This window comes from Hyla sarda, chromosome 7 (assembly GCF_029499605.1).
Source record: "Hyla sarda isolate aHylSar1 chromosome 7, aHylSar1.hap1, whole genome shotgun sequence".
Taxonomy (NCBI): Eukaryota; Metazoa; Chordata; class Amphibia; order Anura; family Hylidae; genus Hyla; species Hyla sarda.
The window spans coordinates 35179600-35199475 of NC_079195.1; the positions used below are offsets into that span (position 1 = coordinate 35179600).

General features: G+C 44.7%; 1 long non-coding RNA gene across 7 annotated transcripts in view; it reads right to left on the reverse strand.

Annotated features, from left to right (window-relative positions):
• LOC130282491 (uncharacterized) overlaps positions 1–19876 on the reverse strand; it is a 215443-nt gene that overhangs the window by 154755 nt on the left and 40812 nt on the right. Inside the window, exon 4 of one of the 7 annotated variants that reach the window (XR_008846413.1) lies at positions 13911–14118. The exons of the other annotated variants lie outside the window; for them this stretch is intronic. This is a non-coding gene — a long non-coding RNA (uncharacterized LOC130282491). Of the gene's footprint in view, positions 1–13910; positions 14119–19876 lie in introns of those variants that run through there. 7 annotated transcript variants of the gene reach the window in all.

The window sequence follows — 19876 nt, forward strand, 5'->3', positions numbered from 1 at the left end:
ATCCACACCGATAATTACCCACTGGTCTATTTTCAGTAAGCCAAGAGTATTTCTGTTTTTTCTGTGCGTTTTTCTGATGTTTTTTCAAGAAGTCTGAAATTGTGGAGTTTTTTCTATATGTGATTAACAGTTTTGATTCAGTTAAACTTTTTAGGTCCTCATCTCTCTGGATCATGTACCAGTTGTTGTTACGACCCTAAGTTGCTAGATCAGCAACTCGATGACTTAAGTACCTGATTTGAACACAGGGGATACCCCAAAGATGTCATTAATACCGCCCGTAAACGCATAGACCAAATACCTAGAAGCACGCTGTTCACACAGAACAAACATACTCAGCAGTCTAATAGATGTTGTTTTGCGTTTAAAAACACCCCAATGAATGACCACATTAAAAGGGCTATTAACAACAACTGGTACATGATCCAGAGAGATGAGGACCTAAAAAGTTTAACTGAATCAAAACCATTAATCACATATAGAAAAAACTCCACAATTTCAGACTTCTTGAAAAAACATCAGAAAAACGCACAGAAAAAACAGAAATCCTCCTGGCTTACTGAAAATAGACCAGTGGGTAATTATCGGTGTGGATCATGTTCTTTTTGTTCATACAATTCCCAAACCAAAGAAATCAGATTAGGGGGCTCCTTAATCAAAATCAAACAGTTTGTAACTTGCAGATCCACCCATGTGGTCTATTGTTTAAAATGTAGTTGCGGATATTTTTATGTCGGCAAGACCATAAGACCTCTGTTCCATAGGATAAGAGAGCACTTACGGTCACTTAAAACCAGGCAAGGGTCAATGCGATTTATCAATCACATGCATGAAACACACAATGGCAACCCCAAGGCCCTCCAGTTCACTGCATTGGAGCGTGTGGAGCATGCATCTGATCTGAACAGAACACTGCTAATAAAAGAAGCACGCTGGATTATAAAAACAGAGGCTACAGGCATTCTAGGTCTTAATGACCACAATGAGATGAATGTGTTACTATGAACACTTTTACTGTAGCCATCTGATTCACTGACAGAGGGATTCCTTTTAACTTAGTCCTATTGTTTCTTAATGTATTTGAGTATGTAAATGTGTGTCATTGTATGTATACCTAATGTGTTAACCCTCACTTACCTGTACCCTGGTCGGACGCTGCTTTGGTTACCATCACCACGGCGATCCGATTTTAAAAGCACACCCCTGGACGTGCATAGCCAGGTCTGAAAAAGCGCATGCGCGCGATACGGCCCGTCATCTGAGTCTCCGGCACACGCCTGCTCCCCCGCACGCCATGAACCTATGGAATAAGAAATAAAGAAACCTACTGAACCGGTCAGTGCTCCGCTTTGTTCTTTTTTCTTCACAAAGTATCATGTCTTGAACTGTATTTCTAGCGTTGAGCGCTATAAATCCAGGGGTGTTTCAAGTAACGGCTGTGTTACCAAAAACTTGCTGACTACGCAGAGTCATAGCAGAAAGGTGCAGGGTTAACTCTTTTGTTGCTGAACATTTATGGCGGATATAGGGTAAGTATATCCCTTGCCATCCTCCCCCCCCTCTCACCCTCCCTCCTCCTCAACTACCTATTTCTGGGGAGTCCCTTATGCTCGGGGTCTCCTGTGGTGAAAAAGGGGACTTTTTATTTTTCACTAGGGGGGTTGTGGGGTCTTTTTCTTCTCAGTACCGGGGCCCTGGGGTTTTAGGGGCAGTTTCCTCCCCCCTCTCCTCCTGCCTCCCCGGTACTGCTTACTTTTTGTGAGGCAATGGCAGCTTTCTCTTACTCCGGCCGCAGCTCCGGCAGCTGCGCTGCATTCGCCGCAGCTGCTCTAGCGCGGCCGGCATCTTTCCTTTTCGTGCGCCAGCTTTTACAGCGTGGGGCACTATTATTAATTTAGTGACAGCGGCCGGGACTGGAGCTTCTCCTCGCCCCGGGCTTGGTCACGCGGCGGTGCTCCGCCCACTTTTTGCCCACAATTTGCGTGTGCACCAGGGGGTCACTGATGTACCTATCAATGTGGTGCGCGCGCTCAGAGGTAACTCCCCCCAATGAGGGATGCCCTGACCAGGGAGGGCCTCCACCTGGGACAATTAGCTCTCCCCTCTTCTTTCATACTGTGTAAACTACAGCTGTTCCTGGCACCTCTGCTCTAATACAAACCTGTCTTCTGCTCCGGCTTCTTTAACCCCTTCAGGACGGAGCCCATTTTGGCCTTAAGGACCGGAGCGTTTTTTGCACAATCTGACCACTGTCACTTTAAACATTAATAACTCTGGAATGCTTTTAGTTATCATTCTGATTCCGAGATAGTTTTTTCGTGACATATTCTACTTTAACATAGTGGTAAATTTTTGTCGATACTTGCATCCTTTCTTGGTGAAAAATCCGTAAATTTGATGAAAAATTTGAAAATTTTGCATTTTTCTAACTTTGAAGCTCTCTGCTTGTAAGGAAAATGGATATTATGAATACATTTTTTTTGGTTCACATATACAATATGTCTACTTTATGTTTGCATCATAAAATTGACGTGTTTTTACTTTTGGAAGACACCAGAGGGCTTCAAAGGTCAGCAGCAATTTTCCGATTTTTCACAAAATTTTCAAACTCAGTATTTTTCAGGGACCAGTTCAGGTTTGAAGTGGATTTGAAGGGTCTTCATATTAGAAATACCCCATAAATGACCCCATTATAAAAACTGCACCCCCCAAAGTATTCAAAATGACATTCAGTCAGCGTTTTAACCCTTTAGGTGTTTCACACGAATAGCAGCAAAGTGAAGGAGAAAACTCACAATCTTCATTTTTTACACTTACATGTTCTTGTAGACCCAATTTTTGAATTTTTACAAGGGGTAAAAGGACAAAATTTTTACTTGTTTTTGTAGCCCAATTTCTCTCGAGTAAGCACATACCTCATATGTCTATGTAAAGTGTTCGGCGGGCGCAGTAGAGGGCTCAGAAGGGAAGGAGCGACAAGGGGATTTTGGAGAGTACGTTTTTCTGAAATGGTTTTTGGGGGGCATGTTACCTTTAGGAAGCCCTTATGGTGCCAGAACAGCAAAAAAAAAAACACATGGCATACCATTTTGGAAACTAGACCCCTCGGGGAATGTAACATGGGATAAAGTGAACCTTAATACCCCACAGGTGTTTCACGACTTTTGCAAATGTAAAAAAAAAAAAAAAATTTTTACCTAAAATGCTTGTTTTCCCCCCAAATTTTTTTTTTAAAAAAAAGGGTAATAGCAGAAAATACCCCTAAAAATTTGAAGCCCAATTTCTCCCGATTCAGAAAACACCCCATATGGGGGTGAAAAGTGCTCTGCTGGCGCACTACAGGTCTCGGAAGAGAAGGAGTCACATTTGGCTTTTTGAAAGCAAATTTTGCTCTGGGGGCATGCCGCATTTAGGAAGCCCCTATGGTGCCAGGACAGCAAAAAAAAAAACACATGGCATACTATTTTGGAAACTAGACCCCTCGGGGAACGTAACAAGGGGTTAAGTGAACCTTTATACCCCACAGGTGTTTCACGACTTTTGCATATGTAAAAAAAAAAAATTTTTTTTACCTAAAATGCTTGTTTTCCCAAAAATTTAACATTTTTAAAAAGGGTAAAAGCAGAAAATACCCCCCAAAATTATTTTGTAACACAATTTCTCCCGAGTACGGCGATACCCCATATGTGACCCTAAACTGTTGCCTTGAAATACGACAGGGCTCCAAAGTGAGAGCGCCATGCGCATTTGAGGCCTAAATTAGGGACTTGCATAGGGGTGGACATAGGGGAATTCTACGCCAGTGATTCCCAAACAGGGTGCCTCCAGCTGTTGCAAAACTCCCAGCATGCCTGGACAGTCAACGGCTGTCCGACAATACTGGGAGTTGTTTTGCAACAGCTGGAGGCTCCGTTCTGGAAACAGTGGCGTACCAGACGTTTTTCATTTTTATTGGGGAGGGGAGGGGGGTTGTATAGGGGTATGTGTATATGTAGTGTTTTTTACTTTTTATTTTATTTTGTGGTAGTGTAGTGTAGTGTTTTTAGGGTACAGTCGCACAGGCGGGGGGTTCACAGTAGTTTCTCGCTGGCAATTTGAGCTGCAGCAGAAAGTTTGCGGCAGCTCAAATTTGCAGCCAGATACTTACTGTAATCCTCCGCCCATGTGAGTGTACCCTGTACGTTCACATTGGGGGGACATCCAGCTGTTGCATAACTACAACTCCCAGCATGCCCGTTGGCTGTCGGTGACTGCTGAGAGTTGCAGTTTTGCAACAACTGTAGGCACACTGGTTATGTATCACTGAGTTTGTGACCTAACTCAGTGGCCCTCATTTACTAAGAAAATCGGGTTGTAAGTCTATGTTGCTTTCTTACCCGACTGCTTTTTTCCCCTGGTATTTATTATTATGTCGCATCCTGTTTGTCGCACGTGGGTTTTGTTGGTTTTGGTTTCCAACTCCTCTGAGCTGTCGGGAAAAAATCCACAACAATTCAACAAATTCGGGTTGGAAACCTTAATAAATACGTGGGAAAGCTCATAAATGTCGGGTAACGCCCCTTTTTCGGGTTTGGGAGAATCCACATCGGGTCCGTCGGGAAAAAATGTTGCATAATGTCGCAGACTGGCGCACGATGTCTGCGACATGGCGCAGACAAAGATGCGCCAAAAAAAACAGACAAAAGAGGTCGGGTTTAGAATAGTAAATGAGGGCCAGTGTTTCACAACCAGTGTGCCTCCAGCTGTTGCAAAACTACAACTCCCAGCATGTACGGTGCATGGTGTACGGTGACTGCTGAGAGTTGTAGTTTGCAACAGCTGGAGGCACACCGGTCGTGAAACACTGAGTTAGGTAAAAAAAAACTCTGAGTTTCACAACCAGTGTGCCTTCAGCTGTTGCAAAACTACAACTCTCAGCAGTCACCGACAGCCAACGGGCATGCTGGGAGTTGTAGTTATGCAACCAGCAGATGCACCACTACAACTCCCAGCATGCACTTTAGTTGTTTGTGCAAGCTGGGAGTTGTAGTTATACAACAGCTGAAGGTACACTTTTCCATAGAAAGAATGTGCCTCCAGCTGTTGCAAAACCATAAGTCCCAGCATGCCCTTTTTGCATGCTGGGAGCTGTTGCTAAGCAACAGCAGGAGGCTGTCACTCACCTCCAACGATCCAGACGCTGCAGGTCAGTCCCACCGCCGCCGCTGCTCCTGGGGCCCCGATCCCAACATTAACGCCGGGGATCGGGGTCCCCAGTACCCGGGGTGCACGTCCCGCACCCGCTCACGTCCTCCGGAAGAGGGGCGGAGCGGGTGCGGGAGTGACACCCGCAGCAGGTGCCCTGATTGGTCGGCCGGTAATCCAGTGCCACCTCACCCCTGCAGGCTCTGGCTGTTCGGGGCCGTCAGAGACGGCCCCGAACAGCCAGTAATTCCGGGTCATCGGGTCACTGGAAACCCGATTGACCCGGAATCGCCGCAGATCGCTGGACTGAATTGTCCAGCGATCTGCGGCGATCGCCGACATGGGGGGGCATAATGACCCCCCTGGGCGATATGCCGGGATGCCTGCTGAACGATTTCAGCAGGCATCCGGCTCCGGTCCCCAACCGGCTAGCGGTGGGGGCCGGAATTCCCACGGGCGTATGGATACGCCCTCGGTCCTTAAGGGCTCGGGATGCAGGGCGTATCCATACGCCCTATGTCCTGAAGAGGTTAAGAGGGACACAGAACCGGTGAGATTGCTCCATTTTCTTTTTGCTGACTACTTTTCTAGCTGTTATGTCCTACCCCAGACCCGACCCCCCCCCAGACAGGCGAACAAGAACCTGGTCACCTATTACACTTGTGTGGCTTGTAAGACCAAAATTCCCGGTGGTTCCACTGAGTCCACCTGCTCCACCAAGCTCGCCATGCCATCTATTACGGTTTTGCAAGATGTTCCCCTGGAATGCGCACTCGTAAGCGCTCTAAGGTGGTGGCCTCCGGCTCTTCTCCAGAGTCACGCACCCGGAATAGACATTCTTCCCGCAGGTCTCGCTCCTCTTCCCTGTTTAACCGGCAGCACCCCCTATCCAGGGGCCGTTCCCCCGGTCATCATCATAGGTCTCGGTCTCCTAATGCCAGGTCTCACACTCCTCCGTCTAAAGCTACTGCCGCAGATTCCCACTCCCCAGGGGAAATAGCGGATTATGGGTTGGAATCCACCTCGGATCAGGAAGACCACTCTGCAGAGTCTGAAATGGTGGACGTTTTAGTGTCAGCCATCAGGGACAGTTTTCATCTAGAGGACCCAGGAACTTTGGATCCCGATCCAGAAGTTTCCTTTCGCTGCTCTCGGTGTTCTCCCAAGGCTTTCAGTTCTCATGCGGAATTTGACGCCTTGTTGGACACGGTTTGGAAGCACCCGGACAGACGCCTTCAGGGAACCAAGAAAATTCATGCTCCATTCCCCTTTCCTCCGAATCTTGTTGCCAAGTGGATGGTGCCGCCTAAGGTTGATCCTCCAGTCTCCCGCCTGTCCAAATCCACCACCTTACCTCTTGCGGACGCAGCATCACTTAAAGGGATTATCCAGGAAAAAACTTTTTTTTATATATCAACTGGCTCTAGAAAGTTAAACAGATTTGTAAATTACTTCTATTAAAAAATCTTAATCCTTTCAGTACTTATGAGCTTCTGAAGTTAAGGTTGTTCTTTTCTGTCTAAGTGCTCTCTGATGACACATGTCTCGGGAACCGCCAAGTTTAGAAGCAAATCCCCATAGCGAACCTCTTCTAAACTGGGAAAGAACAACCTTCACTTCAGAAACTCAAAAGTACTGAAAGGATTAAGAATTTTTAATGGTAGTAATTTACAAAGCTGTTTAACTTTCTGGAGCCAGTTGAGATATATATATATATATATATATATATATATATATATATATATATATATATATAAAAAGTTTTTCCTGGATAACCCCTTTAAGGATCCTGCAGACTGGTCTCCTCCAGAAGCTTGTCTTCCCATCAATCTTCTGGAGCTCCGGGCCATCTTTCTTTGCCTCCTCCACTGGGAGTCCCTTCTTCAAGATTGGCCGGTCCAGGTTCAGTCGGACAACGCAACGGCGGTTGCATACATCAATATCCAAGGCGGCACGCAAAGTCGCTCGGCGATGGAGGAGGTTTCCAGGATTCTGACCTGGGCCGAGGCTCGAGTTCCCACCCTCTCTCCGTGATCCACTGAGAACTGGGAAGCGGACTTTCTCAGCTGCTCTTCGGTGGATCCGGGGGAATGGTCTCTCCATCCGGAGATGTTTGCAGAGATCTGTGATCTCTGGGGGTCCCCGGACGTGGATCTCTTTGCGTCTTACCACAACAACAGGGTTCCCCTCTTTGTGGCGAAGTCACAAGACCCTCTGGCAGTGGACGCCCTGGTCATTTTGTGGTCATCCTTCTGTCTTCCTTACCTTTTTCCACCCCTCCCCCTCCTGCCCAGGGTTCTACGGAAACTCAAGGCGGAGGGCGGTCCCGCCATTCTGGTATCTCCAGACTGGCCCAGACGCGCGTGGTACGCAGACGTGATTCAGCTGGTCCCTGACGTTCCGCTACTTCTTCCGCTTCTCCCCGATCTACTCTCCCAGGGCCCTCTCTGCCACCTTAGTTTACTGTCGCTGCATTTGATGGCGTGGCGGTTGAAACCGCGGTTTTTAGGGCTTGGGGGTTTTCCTCCGGGGTCATTGGCACCATGCTTTGGGCTCAAAAGCCCGCCTTCGCCAGCATTTACCACCACACTTGGAAGGCTTATTTCCGAAGGTGTGAGGCGCAGTCTGTTTCCCCGCTTGTGTTTTCCGCGCCTTCTTGCTTTTCTCCAATCCGGGTTGGACCAGCATTTGACCCTCAGCTGTCTCAAGGGTCAAGTGTCTGCTCTTTCTATTCTGTTCCAATGGCAGTTGGCCTCTAATTCTCATGTCCGCACCTTTCTACAGGGCGTGGCCCATGCGGCGCCACTATTCAGGTCTCTCATGCCCCCTTAGGACCTCAACTTGGTGCTTGGGGCTTTCAGGGAAGCTCCGTTCGAACCTCTTCGGGACGCTTCTCTTCGCATCCTTTCGTGGAAGGTCGCCTTTCTCATCGCCATCACTTCCATTAGAAGGGTTTCTGTGTTGGCCTCTCTTTCCTGTCACTCTCCTCTTTTGGTCCTTCATCAGGACAAGGTGGTTTTTCGGGTACCTCGTTCCTTTTTGCCCAAAGTGGTTTCCCCCTTTCATGTGAATGAAGAGATTGTTCTTCCTTCTTTTTGTCTGGCTCCTTCCAATGCTAAAGAGCATTCCCTGCACAGCCTGGACGTTGTTCGGGCAGTTTGGATCTATCTTTCGGTCACCTCCTCTTTTTCGGCAGGGTGACTCCTTCTTTGTGATTCCAGAGGGTAGTCGCAGGGGTCCTCCTGCTTCCAAGGCGACCATTTCGCACTGGATCTGTTCTGCCATTTTGGAATCGTACCATTGGAAAGGGAAGGTCCCACCCTTTCGGGTGACTGCCCATTCCACGCGTTCCATTGAACTTCTTGGGCTCTTCGAATTAGGACTTCGGCCCTGCAAGTTTGCAAGGCGGCCACTTGGTCGTCCTTGCACACTTTCACTAAATTCTTCCAAGCACACACCTTCGTGTCAGCTGACGTCAGTTTTGGCTGTAAGGTGTTGCAGGCGGCAGTGGCTCAGTCCCCTGCATGATTCTATGGGGTGCTTTTTTCCCACCCCGGGGACTGCTTTGGTACGTCCCACGGTTCTTTGTCCCCCAATGGTTCCAACCGAGAAAAGTAGATTTGTGCTTACCGTAAAATCTCTTTCTCGGAGGATCCATTGGGGGACACAGCCCCCACCCATTGTTGGTGGTTGTGTTCGAGTTGTCCGAGGGGTGGTTCGGTTCCTTTTTTTGTCTGGTTTCCCTCGGACTACTGCTGGTTTACCTTCTCTGTCGGTTGCCTCCTACTGCTTTGGGACTAAACTGATTAGCTCAGGGTCAGTAGGCGGGGTATATCCTTGCCAGTAGGGGCTGACTTTTTTTCTTTGCATGCCTAGTGTCAGCACCTCCTAGTAGCAAGAGCATATACCCACGGTTCTGTGTCCCCCAATGGATCCTCCGAGAAAGAGATTTTACGGTAAGCAAAAAAAAATCTAGAAAGTTATTTTTTTTTGCTTTGGTTTGCTTTCCTTTGCTTTCTGTTCTGCTCCATGTCTGAGCTGGAGTAAATTTAGTAGTTTTTTTCATGCGATGCTACTTTTTTGCGACTTTCGCAATAGATAAATCTCTGACCACTGCAAGTAAAAAAATCACTTTTTGCTTTGGTAAGCAAGTTTCTTTTTTTTTTTTTTTTAGGGCACTGCACAATCAAAAAGTCGCACAAAATATAGAGTAGTCGCACATGCGACTTTTTTTTAGAGAATTTTAAGCAAAAAAAAAAACAAAACTAAATGCTTTGATAACTGTCCCCCTATATGTCTACTTTATCTTGGCATAGTTTTGTAAATAGTCCTTTAATACTTTAGAATGCTTATAAGTTAAGCAGCAATTTAAAAAATAAATTCAAAACAATTATCAAATATATATAATTTTCAAAATATATTTTTAGGGACCAATTCAGATTTAAACTGGCTTCCACAGGCCTCTATGTGAGAAACTCCACTGCTTATTAATCATATTATTTTAAAAAGAACATATGGCCATTCTTGACCATTTTTTCTTATGTTCACCTTCTAAGAGCCCTAGTCATTTAAATGTTTCCATCAATCTAGCCACGTGAGGGCTTGTGATGTGTTGCCAGATGAGTGGTGGGAGGCTCACAGGGTACAGAGGGAGCCTCCTCCTTCTGTCAATTACCTAGATGCTTTGGTCGCCATTGACTATGCCATTGCAACAGTCTGACCTCAGCCATTATATATTACATAGCTTCTGCACCTGCACCATTCCCACAATGTCCTATTAGGTTAGTTGACTGAAACAGTACAGTTTTCATAATGTAATACTGTAGTATGAAATGGGGGAAACGATGGGGAACATGTACTCCACCATTAATCACCAGTTTGGTAGATGTGGATCTAGTCATTTACAATGCATGCACATTATAAGAGAAAAAAATCTTCATGTCCAAACAAAACAGAAAACAGAATATACAGAAGCAAAGGAGACAGCCTTAAACAATCAGATCCAAAGAATTATGGGTGGGTCCCTAGGATTCCACCCTTGATACTTTGGATTTGTTTGCTTTATACTGCCTCTTTTGCTTTTTATGTTATTTTACTTGCGTCTATATCCTGCTCAATAGAATTTTATTTGTGTCATTTTCCTTTTCAAGGTGATCTGTTATCAGGTTTAGGTGCTAGTTTTTAGGGTGCATTAATGCTATACATACATAGTTCCTCTGTCGACATACTACTGTTAATAAGCTGTGTTTGGGCTTGGCAGACATGACAAAGGGACTTACTACTAACTGTTAGGATTCGGCTAGCTGGATGTGGATCCTCTGTGTCAGCGAGGGATTGGCGTGGACCGTGTCGGTGGACCGGTTCTAGGGATGCTACTGGTTTTCACCAGAGCCCGCCGCAAAGCGGGATGCACTTGCTGCGGCGGTAGCAACCAGGTCGTATCCACCGGCAACGGCTCAACCTCACTGACTGCTGAGAAGGCGTGGGACAGAAGGACTAGGCAGAGGCAAGGTCAGACATAGCAGAAGGTCGGGGCAGGCGGCAAGGTTCGTAGTCAAAGAGGATAGCAGGAGATCTGGAACACAGGCTTTGGACAACACTAAACGCTTTCACTGGCACAAGGCAACAATATCCGGCCAGGAAGTGCAGGGGAAGTGAGGAAATATGGACAGGGATCAGGTGGAAGCTAATTAGGCTGATTGGGCCAGGCACCAATCACTGGTGCACTGGCCCTTTAAATCTTAGAGAGCCGGCGCGCGCGCGCCCTAAGGAGCGGAGCCGCGCGCGCCAGGACGTGACAGCCGGGGACCAGGACAGGTGAGTGACTTGGGATGCGATTCGCGAGCGGGCGCGTTTCAGCTATGCGAATCACATCCCCGCCGGCAATGTCAGTGCAGCGCTCCCGGTCAGCGGGTCTGACCGGGGCGCTGCAGAGAGAGGAACGCCGCGAGCGCTCCGGGGAGGAGCAGGGACCCGGAGCGCTCGGCGTAACACTAACATTAATTAATCACAAAATTCCTACAGATTGTAGCTAAACCAATGTCGGCAGATAAAAACCATTCAGCCCTTCTAGTCTTCCCAATATTCTAAATATTATGAAAAGTCCCTGGCCTTATCCTATATGCCTTATGCCCATCCCATGCATGCTTAAAGTGTACCTGTCATAGTGCAAAAAAAAAAAAAAAAAAAAAAGTGATATGTTACTCAGGACCCAATCCTGATCATGTGCATATAATTTTACGTGTCTCTGACCTATATATCCAGAGATATAAGCATTTATCTGCTGGTGAGTTACTTTTTCATTGTGCAGGCTGGAGGGGGCGTGTCAGTCTGTCTCCCTCACAGGAGCAAGCCTGCGCAGTCAGCCAATCATTACTCTCTACTCTGTAACCCTTTCCTCTCTGGTTTTATGCTGTGTCATGTGTCAGAGGAAGATACTTGGAGCTTGCCTGCAGTAATCAGAAGACATTATGGTGAATTCATCACAGGATAAAATGTATAAATATAAGAATAGATCTTTATAAAATGAGTGCAAGGATTTTTTAGATAAAAGTACAGCATTTTTATGAATACATGTTCAGCTGTTTTATCTTCTCCTAGTAAAGCTGGATGCTAATCAGTATAGCTGTCACTATGTGTGTCATTCATCTTTCACAGACTCCTGAATGTCTGATCAACTTCTTTGTCATTCAGGAGTCCGAGAAAGCTTTGACTATTTCAGCATTCTGGGAGTTGTAGTTTAGTAACAACTGAAGCTGCAATGTTTGTAAATAACTGTGTTCGAGCAGTGTTGCCTCCAGCTGTTGTAAAACTACAGCTCCCAGCATGTCCACACATCCTTTATCTGTAGTTTTGCATACACTCAATAGAAATCTCCTACTGGATACCGGTATGCTTTACGGCCAGTATCCAGTATGCTGTAAAATCTAGACTAGTCTGTCTGGCTAAAAGACAGGCGACCCCTAGTGGCGGCTATTTTGAGCTTGAATTTCAGGTGAAAATTTAAATTTTTTTTTACAGGTGTATATTGTGAAATGTCATATTATACTGAGTCCTGCAATATATGAAAAGTTTTTAACAATGACAGTGCCTCTTTAAACTCCAGTAAGTTTTCAGGAAGGCTATTTCATAAAACCACTACTATTTCAGTACAGTAATATTTCCTGATGTTACTGAATAAACCTTTGTCCCTAATATAAAACTATGGCCCTAATTAATTTGAATGTGTAAGAGAAAAACTAAAGAGATTTTGCCAATAACAACCAATTACAGCTCAGCTTTCACTTAACCAGATAGCAAAGCTGAGCTATGATTGGTTGCTGTGGGCAAAATCTCTCCAGTTTTTCCCTCAGAAATATTGATAAATTGGGACCTATGTCCTCTTGTGGTAGTTGTTACGCCCGGAGCGCTCGCGGCGTTCTCTTCTCTGCAGCGCCCTGGTCAGACCCGCTGACCGGGAGCGCTGCACTGTCACTGCCGGCAGGGATGCGATCCGCGTAGCGGGACGCGCCCACCCGCGGGTCGCATCCCAATCCACTCACCTGTCCCGTTCCCCGGCTGTCACGTCCTGGCGCGCGCGGCCCCGCTCTCTAGGGCGCGCGCGCCGGCTCTCTGAGATTTAAAGGGCCAGTGCACCATTAATTGGTGCCTGGCCCAATCAGAGTCAATCACTTCCCATTCCTATAAAAACCCACTTCCCCTTCCTGTCCTCGCCGGATCTTGTTGCCTTAGTGCCCTGAGAAAGTGTTTTAGTGTGTTCCCAAGCCTGTGTACCCAGACCTTCTGCTGTTGCCCCTGACTACGACTCTTGCTGCCTGCCCTGACCTTCTGCTACGTCCGACCTTGCTCTTGCATTGTCCCTGTGTACCGTGCCTGTCTCAGCTGTCAGTGGGGTTGAGTCGCTATCGGGTGGAACAACCTGGGGGTTAATTGCCGCTGCAAGTCCAACCCGCTTTGCGGAGGGCTCTGGTGAAAACCAGTAACCCCTTAGATTCTGTTCCCCTGGTACGGCCCACGCCATCACCTCACTGACACAGAGGATCCACCTCCAGTGTCCTCACTGCATACCAGTTCGGATCCTGACAGTAGTTTTTCTTTGTTTAAATCTCCTCTCTTCCTTTACAGTGTTGATTCGCTTTATGTGTATAAAAGTTTCTATCATATCCCCTCTGTCTTGTCAGAGACAAGGAGAAGCTGCCAAATGACTCCAGTCTTCAGTAGAGAATAAGTTATTTTATGCCTCGGCATCATATGACATTGAAATAGTGTAAAGAGATCATATCCTACAATCATTAAATTGCATCCCAACTGTACAGGTACACCATTTTTTTTTTATAAAGTGCAGATATAAATGAAGATAATTTATAACTTATTAGAAATCAGCTTGGGGACGGATGTTAAAGATACAATCTTTGCAGAGTGTTGAGGAATATCTTGGTGCCATATAAGTAATCACAAACTAGAATATAATGTATAGATTAAAGAAATGATTGCTTTTTTTTGTATACATGTGTAATTAAAAAGTTTGTCTGTATTTTTATTTGTGTGTTCTTTGCTATCAAGGCAATTAGAATATCATTTCACATACATAGGACAGCCAGCAGCCTTCTATCCCAGTCACTTCCATAATCTAATGTGTACAAACACTAGTGAGGTATTACATTACACCTGATATTTTTTTAAACATGGTTCTGTAGGAGAGAGACACACCTTTGAAATGTTTGAGATTTCAGCTTTATTAGAAACATGAAATTGTGGAAATGACTTCATTCAATATACTTTTCTACTTTCAGCGATATAAGGAACGTATATAAAGAACTGTAATGAACAACAAAAGAGAAATCCATTCAAATTCCAAAATGTGTGTTTCTCATTTACAAGGATAGTTCCTTTTTTAAGGCGGCTAATTAAGAGATTTCAGGAAGCCTAAATCAGCTGCAATGTTAAAAAGAAGGAAATGATTTCACTTTTTCAGCCTTTGAAGATTTAGAGGTCAGATAAGACTTGATGATTTCACAAAAGGAAGTAAATTCCCTAAATCAGTCATGCATTTTTTCCTTATCATAAATATTTACAATTTATAAGAAAATATATAGAATATGTTTTGTATACCCAAAGAAAAAGGATTTACAATTTTTCAATCAATTTTCTGAAAATACAGTAAAGTAAATCCAAATGATATATCTAAATATTAAAATATCTATTACGGAAATATGTTAAACCAGTGAAGAAAGACAAGGATTTATTCCTCTTTCTTCTCCTACTGTTAGATCTTTATTTATTTAACTTATCCAGGGTTTAACAACATTTAGACAAGTCAGATGTGTGGATCAGAAGGGAACATTTAGCTACTAATAACTACCATGAAAGCCCTCATGGGCATGGTGCTAATCACTAACATGGTGCATGTTCAATCTATCAAGGCATTGTAACCCCTTACCCCTTAAGTACTCAGTGTTTTTCCCTTTTTGCATTTTCATGTTTTCCTCATCACCTTCTAAAAATCATAACGCTTTCAATTTTGCACATAAAATTCCATATAATGGCTTATTTTTTGTGCCACCAATTCTACTTTGCAGTGACATTAGTCAATTTACTAAAACATCCACGGCGAAATGGGAAAAAAATTTATTGTGCGACAAAATTGAAGAAAAAATTCCATTTTGTAACTTTTGGGGGCTTCTGTTTCTGTGCAGTGCATTTTTTTTTTTTTTAAATGACACCTTTTTTTCATTCTGTAGTTCCATACAGTTAAAATGATACCTTACTTATATAGTTTTGATTTTGTCATACGTCTGAAAAAAATCATAACTACATGCAGTAAAATTTATACGTTAAAAATTCTCATATTCTGACCCCTATAACTTTTTATTTTTCCATGTACGAGGGCTCATTTTTTGTACTGATCAGAATTTTTGATTGCTTTTTATAAATTTTTGCATGATATAAAAAGTGACCAAAAATACGCTATTTTAGACTTTGGAATTTTTTTGCACGTACACCATTGACCGTGCGGTTTAATTAACGATATATTTTTATAATTTGGACATTTGTTTATTTTTATTTACACTGTTTGTTAGTTTTTTTTTATGGGAAAAGGGGGGTGATTCAAACTTTTATTAGGAAAGGGGTTAAATTACCTTTATTAACTTTTTTTTCCACTTTTTTTTGCAGTGTTATAGCTCCCATAGGGGGCTATAACACTGCACACACTGATCTTTTACACCGATCACTGCAAAGCCATAGCTTTGCATTGATCAGTGTTATAGGCTGTTGATTGCTCAAGCCTGAATCTCAGGCTTGGAGCAATCAATCGGCAATCGGATGTGATGGAGACAGGTGAGGGGACCTCGGCTCGTGTGCTAGCTGATCGGGACATCACGATTTTATCGCGATGGCCCCAATCAGCCCGACTGAGCTGCCCAGCTATCATTAGCCGCCAGGACCGACCCGGTATGACACGTGACCCCGCGGTATATGCCAGGACCAGGTGCAGGACGTACAGGTACGCCCTGCGTCCTTAAGAGGTTAAATGGGCACTGTCAGATACAAAAAACTTTTAATATGTTGTACATCTTGGGAAATCATTAACCTTCATAGTCTCCTGTCTGATAGTACTCCTGTGTGCTCTGCCCTGTACTATCAGACAGGAGTGAGCACAGGAGTGCTAGCCCACCCTCACTTACTGGACTTTGTCCATACCTGTGCTTCAGCTTGGACAATGCCATGATTTTATAAGCCAGGATTTTTATAAAAAAGAAATCAAATTTTCTTATGACGTATATTAGAAAGGCTAAGGTTTTGCCAAGATTTATAACATATAAAACGTTTTTGTATCTGACAGTGCGTATTTAACCTGTTGGGGACGGATGGCATAGAGATACGCCCTCGTGTCTTATCACTTAAGGACGGGGGGTGTACCTGTACGCCCTCCGCATTTCCGATCACCGCAGCTCGCCGGGCGGTGATCGGAACGGGATGCCTGCTGAAATCATTCAGCAGGCATCCCATGCCAATGCCTAGGTGGGTCCTGAGACCCCGGGTAAATTGCTCCTGAATTACTCAGTGTGAACGAAACCTTACAGTGAGTTTCCTGCTTCAAGTTTGAGCTGCGGCAAATTTTCTGCCGCAGCGCAAACTCCTAGCGGGAAACTCACCGTAAACCGCCGCCAGTGCGAATGTATCCTAAAAACACTACAATACACTACACTAACACATAATAAAGGGTAAAACACTACACCCCCTTACACTGTCTCCCCAATAAAAATGAAAAACGTATGGCAGTGTTTCCAAAACAGAGCCTCCAGCTGTTGCAAAACAACAACTCCCAGAATTTCCAGACAGCCACTGACTGTCCAGGCATGCTGGGAGTTTAGCAACAGCTGGAGGCCCCCTCTTTGGGAATCACTGGCATAGAATACCCCTTTGTCCACCCCTATGCAATCCCTAATTTAGTTCTCAAATGCGCATGGCGCTCTCTCACTTCGGAGCCCTGTCATATTTCAAGGAAACAGTCTATGGCCACATATGGGGTAGTCGGGAGCAGTTGCGTTAGAAATTTTGGGGGGCTTTTTCTCCTTTCACAACTTATGAAAAGGAAAAGTTGGGGTCTACACCAGCCTGTTAGTGTAAAAAAATATAAAAAATGTTACATTAACATGCTTGTGTTGCCCCATACTTTTTATTTTCACAAGAGGTAAATGGAAAAAAAGACCCCCAAAATTTGTAACGCAAATTTCCTGAGTACGGCAATACCCCATATGTGGGCATAAAATGCTCTGCGAGCGCACAATAAGGCTCAGGAGCAAGAGTGCACTATGTACATTTGAGGCCTAAATTGGTAATTTGCACATGGAGGTGGCTGATTTTACAGCTGTTCTGACATAAACGCAAAACAATAAATACCCACGTGTGACCCCATTTTGGAACTAGACTTCTCACGGAACGTAACAAGGGGTATAGTGAGCCTTAACACCCCACAGGTGTTTGACGAATATTCGTTAAAGTTGGAAGGGAAAATGAAGAAAACTGTTTCTTTCACGAAAATGCTGGTGTTACCCTAAATTTTTCTTTTTCAAAAGGGAAAAGAGGAAAAAAAACGCCCACAGTTTGTAACCCCATTTCTTCTGAGTAAGAAAATACCCATATGTGGATGTAAAGTTCTTTGTGGGCGAACTACAATGCTCAGAAGAGAAGGAGCACCATTGGAATTTTGGAGAGAAAAATTGTCCAGAATTGAAGGCCACGAGTGTTTACCAAGCCCCCATAGTGCCAGAACAATGGAACCCCCCCCCCACATGTGACCCCATTTTGGAAACTACACCCTTCATGTAATGTAATAAGGGGTACAGTGAGCATTTATGCCCCACAGGTGTCTGACAGATTTTTGGTACAGTGGTCCATAAAAATGAAAAATTTAATTTTTCATTTGCACAGCCCACTGTTCCAAAGATCTGTCAAATGCCAGTGGGGTGTAAATGCTCACTGCACTCCTTATTAAATTCTGAGAGGTGTGTAGTTTCCAAAATGGGGTCACATGTGGGGGGGGGGGTCCACTGTTCTGGCACCATGAGGGGCTTTGCAAACGCACATGGCCCCTGACTTCCATTCCAAACAAATTCTCTCTCTAAAAGCTCAATGGCGTTCTTCGTCTTCTGAGCATTGTAGTGCGCCCACAGAGCACTTTACATCCACATATGGGGTATTTGGGGTATTTCCATACTAAATTTTGGGGGGCAAATGTCAAATTTGGGTGAAAACCAGCATTTTAGTGAAAAAAATAATAATAATCATTTACACATCCAACTTTAACGAAAAGTTGTCAAACACCTGTGGGGTGTTACGGCTCACTGTACCCCTTGTTACGTTCCTTGAGGGGTGTAGTTTCCAAAATAGCATGCCATGTGTTTTTTTTTCTGTTCTGGCACCATAGGGGCTTCCTAGATGTGACATTCCCCCCCCCCCCCCCCAAAAACCATTTCAGCAAAATTTGCTTTCCAAAAGCCAAATGTGACTCCTTCTCTTCTGAGCATTATAGTTCGTCCGCAGAGCATTTTATGTCCTAACATGGCGTATTTCCATACTCAGAAGAGATGGGGTTACACATTTTGGGGGGCATTTTCTCCCATTACCCTTTGTAAAAATGGTAAATCTGGGGGGGAAAAACTGCACTTTAGTGAAAAAACATTTTTTTTCATTTACACATCAGACTTTAACGGAAAGTCGTCAAACACCTGTGCGGTGTTAAAGGGGTACTCCGGTGCTTACACATCTTATCCGCTATCCAAAGGATAGGGGATAAGATGCCTGATCGTGGGAGTCCCGCCGCTGGGGACCCTCGGGATCTTGCACACGGCACCCCGTTTGTAATCAGTCCCGGAGCGTGTTCGCTCCGGGTCTGATTACGGGCGACCACAGGGCGGGCGGCGTGTGACGTCACGCCTGTGCATCCGTGTGACGTCACGCTCCGCGACTCAATGCAAGCCTACGGGAGGGGGCATGATAGCTGTCACACCCCCTCCCGTAGGCTTGCATTGAGGGGTGGAGCGTGACGTCACATGGGGGTGGAGGCGTGATGTCACACGCCGCCGGCCGTGTGATCGCCGGTAATCAGACCCTGAGTGAACACGCTCCGGGGACTGATTACAAACGGGGTGCCGCGTGCAAGATCCCAGGGGACCCCAGCGGCAGGACTCCCGCGATCAAGCATTTTATCCCCTATCCTTTGGATAGGGGATAAGACGTGTAAGCACCGGAGTACCCCTTTAAGGCTCACTGGACCCCTTGTTACGTGCCTTGAGGGGTGTTGTTTCCAAAATAGTATGCCATGTGTTTTTTTTTGCTGCTCTGGCACCACTAGGGGCTCCCTAAATGTGACATGCTCCCCCAAAAACCATTTCAGAAAAACTCACTCTCCAAAATCCCATTGTTGCTCCTTCCGTTCTGAGCCCTCTACTGCGCTCGCCGAGCACTTCACATACACATATGAGTTATTTCCTTACTCAAGAGAAATTGGGTTACAAATTTTGGGGGGCTTTTTCTCCGATTACCCCTTGTAAAAATTCAAAAACTGGGTTTACAAGAACATGCAAGTGTAAAAAATGAAGATTTTGAATTTTGCTTTGCTGCTGTTCCTGTGAAACACCTAAACGGTTAACAAACTTTCTGAATGTCATTTTGAATACTTTGAGGGGTGTAGTTTTTATAATGGGGTCATTTATGGGGTATTTCTAATATGAAGGCCCTACAAATCCACTTCAAATCTGAACGGGTCCCTGAAAAATTCCGATTTTGAAAGTTTTGTGAAAAATTGGAAAATTGCTGCTGAACTTTGAAGCCCTCTGATGTCTTCCAAAAGTAAAAACATGTCAACATTATGATGCAAACATAAAGTGGACATATTGTATATGTGAAAAAATCTATAATTTATTTGGAATGTCTGTTTTGCTTACAAGCAGAGCTTCAAAGTTAGAAAAATGCAAAATTTTCAATTTTTTCATAAAATTTTGGAATTGTTCACCAAGAAATGATACAAGTATCGACGAAAATTTACCACTAACATAAATTAGAATATGTCATGAAAAAACAATCTCGGAATCAAATTTATAAGTAAAAGCATCCCAGAGTTATTAATGCATAAAGTGACAAGTCAGATTTGCAAAAAATGCTCCCGTCCTTAGGGTTATAATGGGCT